Source organism: Meles meles, chromosome 18, assembly GCF_922984935.1.
Source record: "Meles meles chromosome 18, mMelMel3.1 paternal haplotype, whole genome shotgun sequence".
Classification (NCBI taxonomy): Eukaryota; Metazoa; Chordata; class Mammalia; order Carnivora; family Mustelidae; genus Meles; species Meles meles.
Window position 1 is genome coordinate 10,311,796 of NC_060083.1, and position 18,226 is coordinate 10,330,021.

Below are 18,226 nucleotides of genomic sequence, written 5' to 3' on the forward strand. Positions count from 1 at the left end.
TTGCCCAGCGCTCTGCCTCTGCCCTGAGAACCGCCCTTGGTCCCTGACGGAGGAGAGGGAGGGATGAGGGGAGGTGGCGGGAGACCCATGCGTCCGTGCCCCGCCGGCTGTTCCAGCAGTGCGTGGAGGATCTGAGGGCCACGCGGGGCCCAAGTCCACACAGTCAGCTCACTGTCCAGATGGTCCCCCAGCAGCTGGGATTCTGATGGCTCTTGAACGCCGAGTTGGTCAAGTTTCCTGCACCTGATTATTTGCATCCTGTTCGTGTCCCTGCTTTTCAGCTGGGTGTGTTCAGCCTTCCAGATAGTACATTGTCTTCAGATTGTCCAGGAAGGATGCTTCGGGCTTGCTTTACCGATCTGACTTGGGGGGAAAGGAGCGCACTGCAGCAAAGGCTTTGGAGGTTACGTTGTATCCCCGCCCTGCCCTGCTGCACCTTGCAGAAGTCTGGAATCCCCCTGCGGCCGTCCTGTTCTCAGGGAAACACTTTCCACCCTATGAAAAAGTGAGCTGTTTGCCCACAGCAGCCAAAACCACAGAATTATCCCAACTGCAGACGAACCACCGCTCTGGGCGAGGGCATGATATGTTTACTCTTGGTTTCCACACCCCGATGCTGGCTACCTTTCTTCTGGCAGCTGTGACTGCCAGGTCTTCAGGGACCCATTGGCAGTGACCCACGACCTGGAATGTAATGGATAGGTTGGCGACACTGTTTACTTGAGCAGTTTATCATCTGACCCAGGAGACGGAATATGAGGAAGAAAATGATGGAATACAGGCTCCGGGCAGGTTGGAGCGAGCCAGGTGGTATGGACAGATACGGCCGTGCCTGGCATGGGAGGGCTCACTACTCTTTTTTAAAAATTTGCTTATTTATTTTAGGGGGAGGGAGAGCACAGGCGGAGGGAGGGCAGAGGGAGAGGGAATCATCTTAAGCTGACTCCCGCTGAGTGCAGAGCTGAAGGTGGGGCTCAGTCTCGTGGCCTGAGATCATGACCTGAGTCGGCTACAAAACCGACTGAACCACCCAGACACCCTGACAGCTCATTTATTTATTATTTTTAAAAAATATTTTATTTATTTGAGAGAGAGAGAGAGTGTGTGTGAGTATGAGCTGGGGGGGGGGGTGGGGAGGGACAAGCAGGCTCCCCGCTTAGCGGAGAGCCCGCCGACGGGTCTCAAACCTGGGACCTGAGCCAAAGGCAGATGCTTAACCCAGTGAGCCAACCAGGCGCCCTGAGCTCACTATTTTAAAAATACAGTTGGGTTGTTTTCCCCGGAAGACTATTCTATGTAAATGTGTTTTATCCACTTCGTCCTTTCCAGATGAGTGTTTTAAAATGTGATGAACTTTAGGCTTAGAGATGTGCCCACGGGTCCTACCTGCTGCATGTGCCCGCACTCCACGTGCATGCCGTCCTTAAGACGACCCTATAAAGTTTATGTTTCGTGTCCATTTTTCAGGTGGGAAGACTGAGGTCTGAATAGATTGATGGATTGCCTGGGGTCCTGCAGTTCTTAAGGGACAAAGTTAGGGCTTCAACCCTGATGACTTGACTCCACGCCTCCTGGACATCACATGTCACCTTTCCTTCCAGAAGTCACCATGACCTCCCACTTCAGGGGTCTCACGTATTTCCCGAGTCTGCCTCCCGCTTCTGGCCTCTGCCGAAGCTGCCCGTGAAGACACAGGAGCCACTATCTGTGGGCCTGCCCCCGGATCACAGGCAGAGGCCACCTGGTCTTGCAGCTTTCTTGCCCACTCAGTTTGGACATTTCTTCAGTTTCACCCTTGGTTTCCTCGGAAATGCCATTTACTTGTCTCCGCGTTCCTCCTTGGAGGGGCCTCTTTCCTTTCCTTAGTTGTTTGTCAGGACTTTTTTTTCCCACCTGGAGTTTGGGGATCTTGAATACACTTGGGGATCCCAAAACTTTCTTTGAAAAACAGTCTTTTCCAAAGCTTTTCTATACTTTCTAGCTTCTACTTTAATTTCGTTTGAAATCATTCTTTTCCTTTTATTTATTTTTTTTTAAAGATTATTTATTTGACAGACAGAGATCACAAGTAGGCAGAGAGGCAGGCAGAGAGAGAGGAGGAAGCAGGCTCCCTGCTGAGCAGAGAGCCCGATGTGGGGCTCGATCCCAGGACCCCGGGATCATGACCTGAGCTGAAGGCAGAGGCTTTAACCCACTGAGCCACCCATGCGCCCCTCTCTTCCCTTTTAAAGATTTAATGTGAGCAGCTGCCTGATGGCGTATGGGTTCAGGTGGACGTTGGGCGGCTCCTACTCGCCATCCCCTGAGACGGCCCCCCTCCGGCCACGAATCACCATCTGGGTTTGCACCATTGCGTCCTTCACGTGGCTTCGAGACCCTGGGGGTGCCCTGGGGTCCTGCTTCCCGTACCAATAGAGTTTTAGGGGATGCTACCCAACGGAGGCTGGCTTTAAGCTTTCCACCTAACCTTACTTGGTTTGCAGGTTCTTCCTATGGCCCCGATACCCTGTGGCCCTTCGTCAACGTATCCAGCCACCCCTTGAGGGTGACTCAGTGTTTGCCTCCCTTCAGGCCCGAGGCCAGCAGCGTCTGCCTCACTGCACACGTTCCCATGTCTGTCTCTCTTGGAAGGCAAGAGGGTATCTGGGTAGGATGTCTCCTCTAAAGGTCTCATCACCAGACGGGGGTTGTAGCAGCTGCTTCTCTCATCCTGAAACAAGCCCACAGCTTAGGAGCTGCTGTTAACCTGCAGTGTCCCTGGTGGGCTCATCAGTGGGCACGTCCCCCCCCCCCCCCCCCCCCCCGGCTCCCCCCACCGCCCCCGGAATCCCTGGAGAAGAAACATATTTCCAGATACCTGGGAAGGTCTTGCCCTGAGCTCCTCTGGCTCCGAGCTGGTGTCCCACGCCCATGGACTAGCCTGAAAAATGTTCTCCCTCCCTCCCTTCCCTCCTTTTCTTTCTTTCTTACGATTTTATTTGTCAGAAAGAGACAGCACAAGCAGGGAGAGTGGCAGGCGGAGGAGGCTGAGCAGGAAGTCTGAGGGGGGGCCTCATCCCACGACCCTGGGGGTCATGCCCGAGCGGAGGGCAGAGCCCGAACCGACGGCGCCCCCCGGCGTCCCGAGCCTGGAAGGTTCTCCTCGTAACCAGCTTCTCTGGACACGAGCGTGGGAAGGTCCTCCTTGCCCAGCGCTCTCGGCGCTGGAGGAGAAGCAGCTCCCCTTAGGCCAGGCTCTGGGGCCGCAGCAGGGAGGACGCACGGCCCTGGGGCGCATTGGCCGCCGCTTCCCCGCCGGGCCGGGCCTGGCCTCCGTGACGCCGCCGGGAAGATCCGTGACACAATGCACGGAGGGCGAGCACCTGCGGGGGGCCCGCGGCGGGCGCCTTCCGATTCCCTTGTTCTGAGCAGGGAGAGGATGGGGCGCCGCACAGCGATGTCGGCTCCGGGGCGCCCGACGGCAAAGCGCTTCTTCAGCTCGGTGGTCCGCACCGCCCGCACCTGAGCCCGCCGGAACCGCTCCTGTGGTTCCACCGCTGTCCGCCAGGGGGAGAAAAGGCGCAGGCCCCCACTCCTCCCCCGGGAGCGGCTTTCGCTTGCGCGTTCACAGAGCCTCGAGCGCGCGCGGCCATGCGGGACCCCGCGGCCGTGCGAGCCCGCGAGACAGGACCGAGGCGGGGCGCGCACGCGCAAAAGGCTGCGCGGACCGCGTGGCCGGACCCGGTCGGCGTGCAGCTGGAGCTCCGCGGCTCCGAAGCCGGCCGTGCGGGGATCGCTTCATCCGGGGCCAGCCCTGCGCGGGGACCTGGGGAAGGCGCGCGCAGACCCGGGTCCGAGTTTCCTTCCCCGGAACCTGCGCGGCTGCTCGGAGCCCCCGGCCCCCCGTAGCGAGCGCTCCCCGGGAGCGGGCGTCCTGGGGAGCGGCCCCCGGGCAGGGGCGGGGCAGGAGCGGGGACCCCGCGGCTGTTCTCACGCTGCGGCGGGCGAGGACGGACAGCCGCCTGCGCCCCTCCTCCTGCCGGCCCTGGGGGCGGGCTGCGGGCGTCTGCGTGGGCGGGTCCGGACTGTTCACGTCCTCCGCCCCGTCGGTGCCTGGATCCTGGACGGCTGCCAGCAGTCCTACCTGGAGGTCCCGCGAGGCCGCCCAAGTGTCCCTCGGCCGTGAGCAGGGGGGCTGGCCGCGAGGACCGGGCCGCCCGTGAACGCCCTGGGCTCCTCCCGCCGTGCCGAGGGGAGGCCCGCCCTGGCTCGGAGCTGCCGCAGCCCGGGGTCACCGCGGATCCACCTTCTCTCCTCCCCGCCTGCCCTGCGCCTGCGGAGCTCCGGCCTGCGACGGCAGAGGCTGGCGAGTCCGGTCAGCCTGAATCCCTCCCACTCATCTTAACGCCTCTGCTCCAGCCCGGCCCGTCGGGTCCGGGATCCCACCCCGCAGGCGTTTGTAGGGGCCGCAGCCTCCCCACCCCCGGTCTGGGATCTGGGCCACTGACAGCTCACCCAGGAGCAGGAAAGGCCAGCCGAACTGGACATCGTACCATCAAGGTGAGGGCGAAGGCACGCCCTCTCCCCCAGAGGGATACTTCTGGGCCGCAGACTTTCTAGAAGATAAGCCCACGGATGAGGTTTGACACTTACTCTCCCATTAGAAACTCACACTATGTAGGGGCGCCTGAGCCGCTCGGTCGTTGAGCATCCCACTCTTGGTTTCCGCTCAGGTTGTGACCTTGGGACCATGGGATGGAGCCCGGAGGGCGTTTGCCCCGCCCCCTGCGTGCACACGCGCGCCCTCTCTCTCAAATAAAAAAGTCACGGTATTTAGAACTCAGGCCTCATAGAGGCCTTGAGAGCAGCTCTAATTTGCAAGGACAGAGGAACTCCAGAGAGCTCCTAACCCAACCCTCCACTGTACTTCTTTAGAAATAAAGTTATGGGGGCCCTCCTGCATGGGACGCGTTCTGCTGTGCGCTTCAGACAATGCCAAGACGTTAAATATCCACGTAAAATCCTACAGCGCCTGGCCCTGTCCTTGATCTCCCGTTTTCCTTCCCGCCCCCTGGGCCTCCCACCAAATCATTCACGGTTGTTTGCGGACATCATCCTGTTTCTCGCCCTGTGCCTTCCCTCCTCCAGCCTCACTGAGCCTTTGACCGGCTGCCTCCCGCTTACCTCCTGTGAGTCTCAGCCCAGCTGCTGTGTGTTGGGAAACCTTGCCCCCCCCCGCCCCCCCCCCCCCCCCCCCCCCCCCCCCGTCTGGGTCAGGAGCTCTCCTCTCCTGAAGCTTCCCCGGGACACACGTCTGTGACTACGCTTACCATGTGACCATGCAATTACGAATGTCGGCGCTGGTCATCCCCCCCAACCCCCGCTGCCGCCACTGACTCTGGGCTCTTTGAAATTCCAGGTTGAGCTTCCTTTAGCCTAAGAATCAGACCCAGATTCTCCTGTGGGCAGCAGGAGAGAGATGCCATCCTGAGGCCTCCAGCAAGGCGGGTGTGATCAAAATGGTGAGAGTAGTACAGATGGGAAACTGAGGCTGTTCCTCGAGCAGATCACTCTTCCAGGCAGCAGGCCAGAGCGAGAGCATCTCCAGCTGCTGGAGGGAGTCGACCAGGAGGCTGAGACCCAACCAGCCTTCATTCTCAGTGCCAAAGGCCTCAAGTATCCAGGAGGTTATACAATGATCAGGAGGAGCCCAGGTCGCAAATGTGAATATTCTCTTTTTTCTAAAGGATTTTATTTATTTGATAGAAGACACAGTGAGAGAGGGAACACAAGCAGGGGAAGTGGGAGAGAGAGAAGCAGGCTTCCCACTGAGCAGAGAGCCTGATGCGGGACACCATCCCAGCACCCCGGGATCATGACCTGAGCTGAAGGCAGAGGCTTTAACCCACGGAGCCACCCAGGTGCCCCCAAAATAGAAAAAAAAATCTTAAAAAAATCACAGGTCTTAGAATTAGGAAAACAGCCCTTCCAACGTTAACGAGAAGGTCTTCGATACTTCTAGAAAGCGGAAACAAATAGAAACCCCGTTTTCACAGCACGAGACCTGACGTACAGATTTCCCTTACGTTTTATGGCCGCGAGTATGTGAGTGTTTCTTTGTCTTATTTCTGATCCTTTGCCAAAGCCTAGGCTCCTGGGGAGAGCTCTCACTGTGCAAGCATCGCCTGGGTCTAAGCGACTGGGTCTAGAGGAGCCCCTCCCACAGGCCGACGCGGATTTTTGAGAACGGTATTAAGGTGTTGAACAGAGGAGGCCAGGGGCAGAGGACAGACACGTTGGCCGGTTTCTGAGTCCTGCCCTGAACTGTGGTCGAGCCGAGTGGCCGGTCGCGCACGCCTGCCCCACCCTGCGCGCGGAGAATTGCTCTCCTAGAAGCTTTCTTTACTGTAGATCCTCAGTCCGAGTTGCATGGGCGCTGGAGGGAGCGTGCGGGCACGGGAAAGCTCCCCCAGCCCTGCTTTCTTTCAGGGAGGGGACAGACCCCAGACCCCCGTCTTGGGAGTCTTCCCAGGCAAGGACCCGAGTTTCCCTCCTGTCTTGCAAGCGGGAGATTGGAGAGCGGAGCGGCGTGGGAGGAGGCTGGTCCAACAATGCCGTCCTCCCGATCCTCCCCGTGCGGTGGCTTCTCTCCTTTTAAGGGCATTGCTTTTGTTTCTGTTCTGAAAAACAAATAAGGTTTTCCGTGCCACGGCCTGCAGCGTCCCAGGAGCTGGGCGGCAGGAGACCTGCTCCTGGTTTCTGTGCAGCCTTGTAAGGGGGACGGGGAGGAGAAGGAAACGGTGACTGGGGAGACTGGTTGGAGCATCCCTGAGCCGGGCTTGTATTTCCCTTACATGAAGGTGGCCGGACACCTCCGTGGGCAGGAGGGTCACCTACAGCTTGAGGAGTGTAGAACAGGGACCGTCGGGGCTCAGGGAGGTGTACGTGGCCCCTGGGAGGAGCACCCCTCGTCCTTGTGTGAACACAGCGGGAGGAGGGGCAGAGGGCTGACTTCCTTTGAGCGTCTGACGTTTGACTAAATCACGGAGGTGTTGGGTTTAGGAAAGTCCTAAGGAAGCATTCCCAGCATCAGGTGTGATCCCATTTATATGGAATGTTTGCAACAGGCAAGTTCCTAGACAGACACGGAGCGTGGTGGCCTGGGCTGCGGCGGCTGGCGATGGCCGGTGAGTGACTGCTAATGGGTACAGACGTCTGAAATTAGGTCACCGTGGTAAAACCTTTGAATTGTACTTTTTTTTTTTCTCCTAAAGAGTTTATTTGTTTCAGAGAGGGAGGGAGAGAGAGCGCATCAGCAGGGGAAGGGGATTAAATTACCTGATTTTTAATTTTTATTTTAATTTAGTTTTGTTTATTTATTTGTCAGAGAGAGAGAGAGCGTGCGCACACACATACACAAGCAGGCAGAGGGAGAGGGAGAAGCAGGCTCCCCGCAGAGCAGGAAGCCTGACGCAGGGCTCGGTCCCAGGACTCTGAGATTGTGACCCGAGCCGAAGCCAGATGCTTGACTCAGGTACCCCTGAATTGTACATTTTAAGGGGTGATATTTATGGTATGTGGATTATAACTCAATAAAACTATTTTTTTTAAGATTTTATTTATTTATTTGACAGAGAGAGATCACAAGTAGATAGAGAGGCAGGCAGAGAGAGAGAGAGGGAAGCAGGCTCCCTGCTGAGCAGAGAGCCCGATGTGGGACTCGATCCCAGGATCCCGAGATCATGACCTGAGCCGAAGGCAGCGGCCCAACCCACTGAGCCACCCAGGCGCCCCACTCAATAAAACTATTAAAGAAAAGTTCCCCCATGCCCCCAAGAAAAGCAGATATCAGTGCTGCTGTCTTCTGGGGGGAAACGCTCCCCAGTGGGTTTGGGTTATCAGTGAAACAGGGTCAGGCATGGGCTGATGGTCTCTGGATGGGGGCAATGAATATGGGGGGTCCCTTGTATTGGCCTCTCGATTTCGGTGCGTGTTTGAAAATTCGAATAATAGCATGTTAAATGAATTTTGAAGACAGCCAAACCACCTGAAAACATGTGGGACGTGAAAAGACAGAATGGCGTGGTGGGAGAAGCTGGGTTATCCCACGTGTTGTGACAAGGGACTGGAACCTGGCCCGCCCCCACAGAGGAGTCTGGACTGGCCACAGCAGGTCCTCGGTGTCCACGCCGATTTTCCCGTTCTTCGTTGGGGTCTTATTTTGTTGTTTGATTGTTCAGATGGGCGGGAGCGTGGCGAGGTGAGAATGAGCTCTGTCCAGTCAGTGAAGAGATTAAATGAAGGGAAGTAAAGAGACAGAAACAAGTGTTCTGAGAACCACACGGTAAAACATCGCCCTGTGTGAGGGGCGTGCGCACGCAGTGAAAGTGGGGCTCCCCGCTGCGGTGGTGCCCAAGTCCTGTCCCCCGGAGACCGTCACCGTCGAGACCAACAGCTCTTATGCAGGCAGAATCTATGCGTGTGTACATGTGTGGATACTCATATGCACACTCATCTGTTTTCTTTGCACACACGCCTGTGCACACACACACACCCCATATACCCATATGTACGCACACACACCCATACGCACACACCCATACCTGTGTACATACACACCCCCATATACCCATACATATGCACACAAACGCCCATGTACACACGCACACACACCTATATGCACACACACATACCTGTATAGACACACGCCCCCGTATACAGATACGTATGCACACATATACCCATGTACACACGCACACACCCATATACCTGTATACACACACGCCCCCATATACCCATATGCATGCACACACACACATATAGCTGTGTACACACACACGCCCATGTACACAGACACACACCCATATACCTGTATACACACATTTGTATAAAACATACACACGCACACACACATATACCCATTTACATAGAAAATACCTTTTTAATACACACACATATATATGTGTACGCACCTACCCGTGTACGCACACATATATATGAAACACTCTTGCTTTGCCTTTTTCCCCAATTATTTTATTTTAAAGGGAATTTATTTATTTAGAAAGAGAAAGAGTGTGTAAGCAGTGGGGTGGTGGTGGGGAGGGACAGAGGGAGAGGGAGAGAATCTTAAGCAGATTCCACACCCAGCATGGGGCCTGATGCGGGGCTGGATCTCACGACCCTGAGATCATGACCTGAGCCAAAATTGAGACTGCTTGCTTAACTGACGGAGTCCCCCACGTACCCCTCTTTTTTGTTTTAAAGATTTTACTTTTAAACGATCTCCACACCCAATGTGGGGCTCGAACCCACGACCCCGAGATCAAGAGTCTCGCTCTACTGACTGAGCCGGACAGTTGCCCCTTAAAGGGAATATCAAGGTCTGTTTTTAAATATCACAAAAATACGCCCCCCCATCCCCAGCCCGGACCAATCAGAGGATGGTTTTCAGTGACCAAAGGGAAGCCTCAGCCTTAGTGAAAATAACAGCTTGTAGTCGGGCGAAGGGCGCTGTCTCCTTGCCCCCGTAAGGGAAAAGCCAGCCCCCAATCAGACCTAACTACCCAGAGGGTTGTGGCCCTCCCCACACACATGTGCTCCAACTCCTGGGGAAAGTACACCATTTCTGAACGTGTAGGCCCTGTTTCTTCTCTGTCTCATTGCAGGAGCCGTCGAACACCGCTGGCACATTTTGTCCCCATGCCAAGGGAAACTTTGCCTGCACGGCCTGGGCGACGAGTGTGCACGCGTGTGAGGTCGCCTTCGTTGGGAAGGATTTTCCTTCCTGCTGCCATGATTCCCTCCCTCCCTCCTTCCCTCCCTCCTTCCTTCTTTCCAGTAAAATGCTGATAGGTTCCCCCCTCCAAAGTCTTTATCTGACAAAATTAAAAGACCACAATTTTTAAAAAAGGATTTTATTTATTTATTTGACAGAAGACACAGTGAGAGAGGGAACACAAGCAGGGGGAGTGGGAGAGGGAGAAGCCGGCTCCCCGCTGAGCAGACAGCCCGATGCGGGGCTCGATCCCAGGACCCTGAGGTCATGACCTGAGTGGAAGGCAGACACTTAATGAGCCATCCAGATACCCCAAAAGACCACAAATATTTTGAAATAATTTAAAATGAAAATATTTTGAGAAAATAAATCTTGGGGGTCCCTGGGTGGCTCAGTGGGTTAAAGCCTCTGCCTTCGGCTCAGGTCATGATCTCAGAGTCCTGGGATCAAGTCCCGCATCGGGCTCTCTGCTCAGCGGGGCACCTGCTTCCCCCTCTCTCTGCCTGCCTCTCTGCGTACTTGTGATCTCTGTCTGTCAAATAAATAAAATAAAATCTTAAAAAAAATAAATCTTGGGCCCCAAGCCTGAGTTCATGGATTGTAAAATGAAGAAAGATAGCATTGGGAAACTCCATGCCATCGTGGGGTCCCCTTTGTCAACACGGGGTGTCTCCGGGACTCCTGCAGACTAGACAGGCTGTCCTCGCCCCATTCCCGTGCAGTGAGCAAAGTCCCTGCTCCGGGCTCTCTCCTGCCCGCACGGAGAAGTGCAGGAGAGAAGAGAGCATACCTGGGAACCGGGAACCGTGAGGCTGATGAGGGTCACGTTACGGGACAGTGGAGACCACGCAGAGGGTGGGAGGGTTCGGGCATCAGTCCTTGTTCGGGGTGAGTGCACGGCCAAGGCTCCTGAGCCCAATGGCCCGGCCTGGTGTCTGTCCCAAATGTGACCCTGTGCACCCCACATTAGTGCAGGAGAGTGCCCAGCTGGTGTGGGTACATTCAAGCCAACTCTGGAGGGGGCATAGGACCGGAGGAGGAGCGCTGGCGCGGGGTCCTGGTCTGTGCACGGACACTCCCCGGGGGGGATGAGAGCAGAGGCCCAGGGCTGGTGCCTTGTTTTCTGTCCCGGTGCCCTCGGACAGTGGGCCGAGCTGGTCTGCAAGGTCTCTTGTGGCATTGGTAGCTGGTCACTGTATAGCCTGGGGCTTTCTGCAGCTTCCCAAGGTTGGGTACGTGGAGCGGGCACAAGAGCTGATACGTGTGGGTCCCTGGAAGCCAGGGCGGGCTGGGACCCGGTGGAGGGAGTCCCGAGCAGGGAGAAGTGCGTGGAGCATGTGGCGTCAGTCCACGGGCGATGGGACGTGTCCACGGGTCCATGAAAGACGTCCTCTGGGGACATGTGCCCAGATTTGTGGGTCTACAGTGGGAGGTGGGGGCAGCAGTCAGGGAGACACGTTATGTCAGTGTGCCCCAAACCCGACCTTCCCCAGGCCAACCGCTCACCCATCAATGCCACGTGGCCTCCTCGTTCCCTTGGCTCACACGTCGGTGGCGCTTCTGACTGCTGGCTGCTTTGAGCTGGTCCGGGCGACAGCCAGCAAGGCCGGGTGGCGTCTTCGTTCAGCAGACACTCTCATGCTGGTTTCCTTCTCTGACACCGTCCAGTTTGGGTAACACCCCGCTTGACCTGTGTGTGCTTCTGGTGTGTTGACTCTGGCCTCGCCTGTCACTCCCGCTGGGCAGGGATGGCGCTCCTGCCTCCACGCCTCTCCCCCTTCCCCTCCTGTGCTCACTGCAGAGGCTCGGTCACCCACTCGTGTGTGTCCAGGCAGAGGTGGGATGCTTCTGGGGAGTGGGGACAGAGCAGTGAAAAAGAGCAGGTAATCATCCCTACCTTATGAAGCCTGCGTCCTAGGGAAGGGGACACAACAGTCATCAAGGTAAGTAAACAAAATGTAGTGTATGTCCCATGACATGTTGAGGAGAAGGCAAAGCAGGACGGGGCGGGGGTGGTGTAAAGTGTGTGAATGGAGGGAAAGTGTATGAGGACACCTGAGTAAGGTGCCCAGACTTTTGAGTAAAACACAAGGTGGTGAGAGAGTTGGTTAGGTTAAGACCCCTGGAGGAAGAGGGAATAGGATGTGCAAAGGTCCTGAGGCAGGAGTGTGTCTGTTACCAGCCAGGAGCACCGAGCAGACCATGCGGCTGAAACCAAGCAAAAGAATGAACGAGTGAGTTGAAGGCATCAGGAACACGGCCCCATGAGACACGCTTACGCTGGGTGGCCCTTAATCCACTCTGTCCTCGGGGCTCAGAGGCCTCGCGGTGCTCTTCCAGCTCCCCTTTCAGTCTAACTCGTCGAGGATTTCTAGCCTCCAGAACCATGAGAAGACACACATCTGATGTGTAAGCCGCCAGGTTGTCTTCTGGAAGCTCTAGCCGACTCCCATACACAGACATCAGATTGTTGTTAGCTCCACAGGTAATTCTAAGAGGTGCCTGGGGGAGCGTCAGGGCACAGTGAAACGGTGCCACCACTTCTGGTGGTAAGTCTGGGACCCAATCAGGAGAGATGAGGCCGCCTTGGATGCTGGGGGAGAGCGGGGTAACCAAGCTTTAGGACGCGTAATAGAATTCCAGTGGTCCTGTCAGTAACTCTGCCTGCCCCTCGTTCTGTCTTCTTTTCTTTCCGTTCACACAACATCAGCACTCCAAGTATATATTTCTTATTTATTTCCTCTTTGCTCAATTTACTCATTTCCTTATTTATTTATAAATTCCGATATAATTAACATACAGCGTCGTCTGAGTTTCAAGTGTACAGAGGAGTGATTTGTCAGGGAATGCGGACTCTTCCTTGCCTGGCTCCTTTCTGGACGCGATCAGTGTGTTCTCTGTATTTAAGAGCACTTTTTTAAAAAAAAATCTTCTTTGCTTGTTTTGTTTCTTAAATTCCCCATGTGAGTGAAATCACATGGCTGTTTGTCTGTCTCTGACTGACTTATTTCACTTAGCGTTAAACTCTCTAGCTCCGTGAATGTTGTTGAAAACGGCAAGCGGTCATTTCTTTTTCACGGCCGAGTAATATTCTGTTGTAGTTTCCGTTTCCCTGTTATCCATTCATCGGTAGACGGACACTTCTGCTTCCATAGTTGGGCTGTTTTAATTACTGCGGCTATAAACACGGGTTCATATCCTTTCCCAAATTACTGTTTTGTATTCTTTGGATAAATACCCAGTAGTGGGATTATTGGATCATAGGGTAATTCTATTGTTAGTTTTTTTTTGGGGGGGGTATGTCTACTGTTTTCCAGTGCGGCTGCACCAGTTTGCAATCCCACCACTGTACACGAGGGTTCCTTTTTTCTCCACATCCTCGCCAGCACCTGGTGTCTCTTCTGTTTTTGATTTTAGCCGTTCTGACAGGTGGGAGGCGGTATCTTGTGGTGGTTTTGATTGGCGTTTCCCCGATGGTGAGGTGCTGCTGGCCAGCTGTATGTGTTTGCAGAAGATGTCTCTTCCTGTCTTCTGCCCTTTTTAAATTGGATTATTTACTTTTTGGCATTGAGTTGTATCAGTTCTTTGTATATTTTGGATAGTAACCCCTTATTGGGTTTGTCATTTGCAAATATCTTCTCCCTTCCTTTTGTTTTGTTTTACGACTGCTCTGGACACAGCATCGTTTTATATTCCTTGTCGCAAGGGGAAGTTATGTCAACTCGTGTTACTGGATAAGTACATTTTTGTGGATTATTAGAACATATCAATATGGGGCGCCTGTGTGGCTCAGTGGGTTAAAGCCTCTGCCTTCGGCTCAGGTCATGATCCCAGGGTCCTGGGATCGAGCCCCACATCGGGCTCTCTGCTCTGTAGGGAGCCTGCTTCCTTCTCTCTCTCTGCCTACTTGTGATCTCTGTCTGTCAAATAAATAAATAAAATCTTTAAAAAAAGAACATATCAGTATTCACAACAATATTCCAAGGGTAAATAAATGTACTTTAGGTTTCAGTAACTCACTTATTTTTTTCAAGATTTTTAAAATTTTCCTTTTTTAAAAAAAGATTTTATGTATTTATTTGACACAGAGAGACAGACCCAGTGAGAGAGGGAACACAAGGGCGGGTGGTGGGAGAGGGAGAAGAAGGCTTCCCGCGGAGCAGGGAGCCTGATGCAGGGCTCGATCCCAGAACCCCAGGATCACGACCTGAGCCGAAGGCAGAGGCTTCCCGACTGAGCCACCCAGGCGCCCCTCAGTAATTAATTTAAAAACCTCCGCGTGGAGGGTTAGGGATGTCCCTCTACTGTGTCGTGGCACACGGTCACTGAAACAGTCATCATTAATTCTCTGGCGCGTGAATTTCGGTATCCTCTCCCATGTGCTCTGTGGGTACTGACTTCGAACTGACAGGCTTTTCCCCAGGGTGGAGGTGACGTGAGCATTTAATGGTGCCCTGATGCATCCGAATGATCTGGGGGGTTTGCCGTCTGAAAGCCGGAGAAGGACGCTGCGTCGTTCGCGCTAATGCCCGGTCAGCGGGCGCATGCGTGCTGGCATCTTGTGTGAGTGTCGTGGGAACCTGGGAGTTGTTTTGATTTGCTTCTGCACGTCCTGCGGTGATGTGCTGGGTTGTGCTGTTATTTTTAAATGTACGGTTATGTCACAGACGAGGAGAGCCAAAGGGGACATGCCTACCAAATGAAACGTGGAGCCTGGATGGGATCCCGGGTCAGAAGAGGACATCCGTGAAGACCAGCGAGAGCTGAATGAGTTGCGGGCTTCAGCTGATAAGAGTGTTTGATAATAACAGGGTAGGAGCCACTAATCGTAGCACACGTATCAGACTTATGTCGGATGCTGATGGGGGAAATCGGGGGTCGGGATATGGCACTCTCTGTATTGCCTTTGTAACTTTTCTACAAATTCAAAACCGTTCTAACATTAAAAGCTTACTTGGGAGTGCCCGGCTGGCTCGGTCAGAAGAGCATGGGGCTCTTGATCTCGGGATCATGAGTTTGAACCCTACGCTGGGTGCAGAGATTACTTGAAATGAAATGAAATGAAATAAAATCTTAAAATAATTACAAAGATGGCAAAAATGTACTATTATAATTTTAAATGTTCTTATGTTTTCTTTTTTTGAAAAAGATTTTATTTATTTGAGAGAGGGAGAGAGAGAGAGAGCACAGCAGGGGGAGCAACAGAGAGAGAGGGAGAAGCAGACTCCCCGCTGAGCAGAGAGCCCGACGCCGGGCTCCATCTCAGGACCCTGGGAACATGACCTGAGCCGAAGGCAGACGCTTCACTGACTGAGCCACCGGTGTCCCCTTATTCTTTTTTTAAACTGAAATATAATTAACATTTGATGTTTTATTAGCTTTACGTGCAGAGCTCTGATTTGGCAATTCTCTACACTCCTTGATACCCAGCACAATTCATGCTGTCATCTGGGTTTTAAGTTAGTTCTCGAAGCCACTGTGAACTTCCTGGTTAATCGTGGAGGACTTCGCGGGAGCCCGTCTCCGTCAGCCGCACACACGCTGTGGTCAGTGCTGAGTGACAGGCATGGTCACGGAGGGCAGGTGGGGCTCTTCTCACCGGGCGGAGAGGTGGAAAATGTTCTTACGGGAGAGCAGAAGCCCCGACGCCCAGGGTCAGGATGGGCAGTGCTGCGCGTTGCAGCCGGAAGGGAGGAATCCGAGGCGGCTGGGGGGGGGGGGGTGTGACGTTCTCTGAGTCAGATGCCAGGAGGAGGGGAGCCAGAGAGGTGACCCAGACTCCAGCGTTGCGCAGGGCTTTATCTTGGTCGACGGGAAAAGCTCTGCACGTGTCAGTGAAGTGAGATCTTGTGAAAGCCGGATTTGATATGTCCTCCCTGGAGCTGACTCATGCGGAAAAGAGGGACAAAACAGGGCATGCTTTGGGGCTCCTGTAGGGGGTGGAGGCAGGTCGCGTGGGACTCTGGGAAGGCGGTCAGATTGGAGTGACGAGAGTCTGGGGAGGAGTCCGAAGGTGTGGGTGCTCATCCTGGCCTCGCGGTGTCTGACCTGATGACCCATGGACGAGTCCCTGACTCCTCTGGGCCCCCTCATCTGGGAGAGCCTTGTCTACACCTGTGGTAGACAGTCTAAGCTTCGGGACACTCTTCCCGCAGCCAGTCTAGGCGAGGGGGCTTTGCAAACTCTGTGAGATACTTGTACGGATCGGATTTGTTGTTCTGTCGCCTCCAGACCCATATCTTGCCGCCCGGGTAAGATGTATGCATCGTGATTTCTTCTGAGGCATTACCACTGTAGCCCTATCCGTGGTCACAGGGTAACTCACTGCGGGGAGGGGACGGCCAGGAGCCCAGGATGAGTCTAGAGAGAATCGTGGGTGTTGGCAGCAAAACAAAGCCTCGGAAACAAAGGGACCCTTTTCTTCGAGAGGGGCCGGGAGGATTTTGGCGGTGGTGGGGACGAGGATGGTTATTGTGGGCAGGCGTGTGGCGTCTGGGAGAACACGGTTTGGAGAGCGAGTTAATGGTGTGGGAGCTGGCAAATGGATCGCGTCAGCCTGAGGAGAAAGTTGGTATCACAGAAGGGATGTTTTTTGGAGGAAGGAATAGTTCATCCAAGATTTTTTTTTTTTAAACATTTGAAGTAACCCCTGCACCCCACGTGGGGCTCGAACTCATGACCCCAAGATCAAGAGTTGCACGCTCCACCCACTGAGCCAGCTGCGTGCCCCAACCAAGACTCCTTGATGGGCTGCGTCCTGAGCACAGGAGTAGAATTAGATGCCTTCCAGCAGTCATCTGGCTTCCTAGTGACTCTGGGAGCGGACCTGGCCCTGGAATGGGGGAAGGTCCTGGGACTTCACTCTCAAGGACAGGTGTGCCGATTACTTGCTGACCTTGTGAAGGCTGTAGAGCCCTGGGCAGGAGCTTCGTATGCTGGGGTGCAGCGTCCTTCTGCTTTGTCCTCTGGTCGCTTGCTCCCCCGCGCATCCTGCCCCCGACCCATGCCAGGCACCCCTCCCACCAGTTCCCGCCTCCTTCCTGAAGCCCAGCAGTGGCCCCTCTACCCTCGACTGGGCTGCACCCGGCACCGGCACCGAGCAGGGAGGCCGAACCTTCCCGACACTGCTGCACTCTTCCCCATGTGAAACGGGCCATGCTTTCTCCCGAGAGACGTGTGGGCCTCACAGGACCCCGGCTCAGGCACGGAGCACTTGCTGGAGATGGGTCCGCTGTCTGGGTGCTGTCCTGGTGCTGGGTCAGACTCGGGGCTGGCTGCTCTGGGCTCCTCGGGGATAACAGCAGGATCTGCAGCAGGAGGCTGCCTGCCTCGTCATTGCTGGAGGACAGAGGGGAACACGGAAGACTTAATTGAGTCTTGGCTCAACTTTTGCTGTTGATTCAGTGTGTGGAGGTGAGACGTGAGTGTTTTAGCTCGGCTGGATTCTACCGAACATGGGCTGGGCGAGGCCAGCGTCTCCCGGGGTACGTGTAATGCAGTCTGGGCTCTCAAGGAACAGTCTACACCAGGGAAAGGCACATTCCTGGGAAACAGTGGAATCATTTGTGCCCAGTTACATCTGTGCCGTGTTGTGTGAGACTCTGGGCGTCCCCGGTATACCGTGAGGTTGGACGGGCTGAAAGGACAGAAAGGCAGGTTTGAGGAGGGAGGGGACAGGTCACACGAGACATGGATGTAGGGAGGTGAAAAGTGGGGAGGTTTCCAGGGAGAGAAGGCCATGCAAGCCAGCGTCTCGTGTTAGAACCTGTCCTGGCTGGCTTACATGTCTGGGGGTGAGGGAGCGTTTGGAGGGACCCGAAGGTGCACAAGGTGGTGCTCGCCGTCCTGTATCTCTAGGAGCCTCTCGATGGCTCATACAGTGCTGCCAAAGTGTGGGCGGACATCCAGTGCTGCTCCTAATGGTTTGGTGATAGTTTGGAATGTGGTCTGCAGACAATTAAAACATAATCATGATGAGCCATAGGTCTGAAACAAGAGTCGTAAGCTTCATCTGAGATGATGTGATCTTAAAAGTCTAGGAAAGGTTTGTGGCCGGTGCTGGGAGCTCTCCTCGCGTTCTCCACAGATAGGAGAGAAGGGGACGTCGGGGAACACGACCGGGTGTCTTTTATTTTCCATGTATCTGTCCCTGCGTGAATTCAAGCGGGTGACCGAGAGTCCTACCCAGCAGAGAAACTGCCTCCCCTCATCTATAACAAAGATCCTGTGCAAGTCCTAAGCCGGTGGGGAGACCATGAAACACCAGCCCGACCCAGCTGTATACATCCTCATGCCCACTGGAGATGGGGATGGTATTTGCGGATCATTTGCCTCGGTCTCCTTTGCTCGTGAATTTCCATTGCTCCAGATGCCCCTGAATTTGCTAGTTTAATAAAGCAGAGGGTGGGCCGGGGAGAAGCTGGGAAGATGCCGCTTATCTTTTTTTTTTTCTTCTCTCCAACCCACGTGCAG

At 54.6% G+C, this 18,226-nt stretch overlaps 1 long non-coding RNA gene across 2 annotated transcripts; it reads left to right on the forward strand.

The window, feature by feature from the left end:
• Positions 1-6,786: 6,786 nt before the first annotated feature.
• LOC123929806 lies at positions 6,787-14,768 on the forward strand. 2 transcript variants are annotated; one of them, XR_006815970.1, is made up of 5 exons: positions 6,787-7,166; positions 11,248-11,427; positions 12,095-12,239; positions 14,166-14,317; positions 14,422-14,768. It is a non-coding gene; the product is annotated as an uncharacterized LOC123929806 (long non-coding RNA). The 2 variants fall into 2 exon arrangements; XR_006815969.1 differs by having other exon boundaries at positions 11,248-12,239.
• The last annotated feature ends 3,458 nt before the right edge of the window (positions 14,769-18,226 follow it).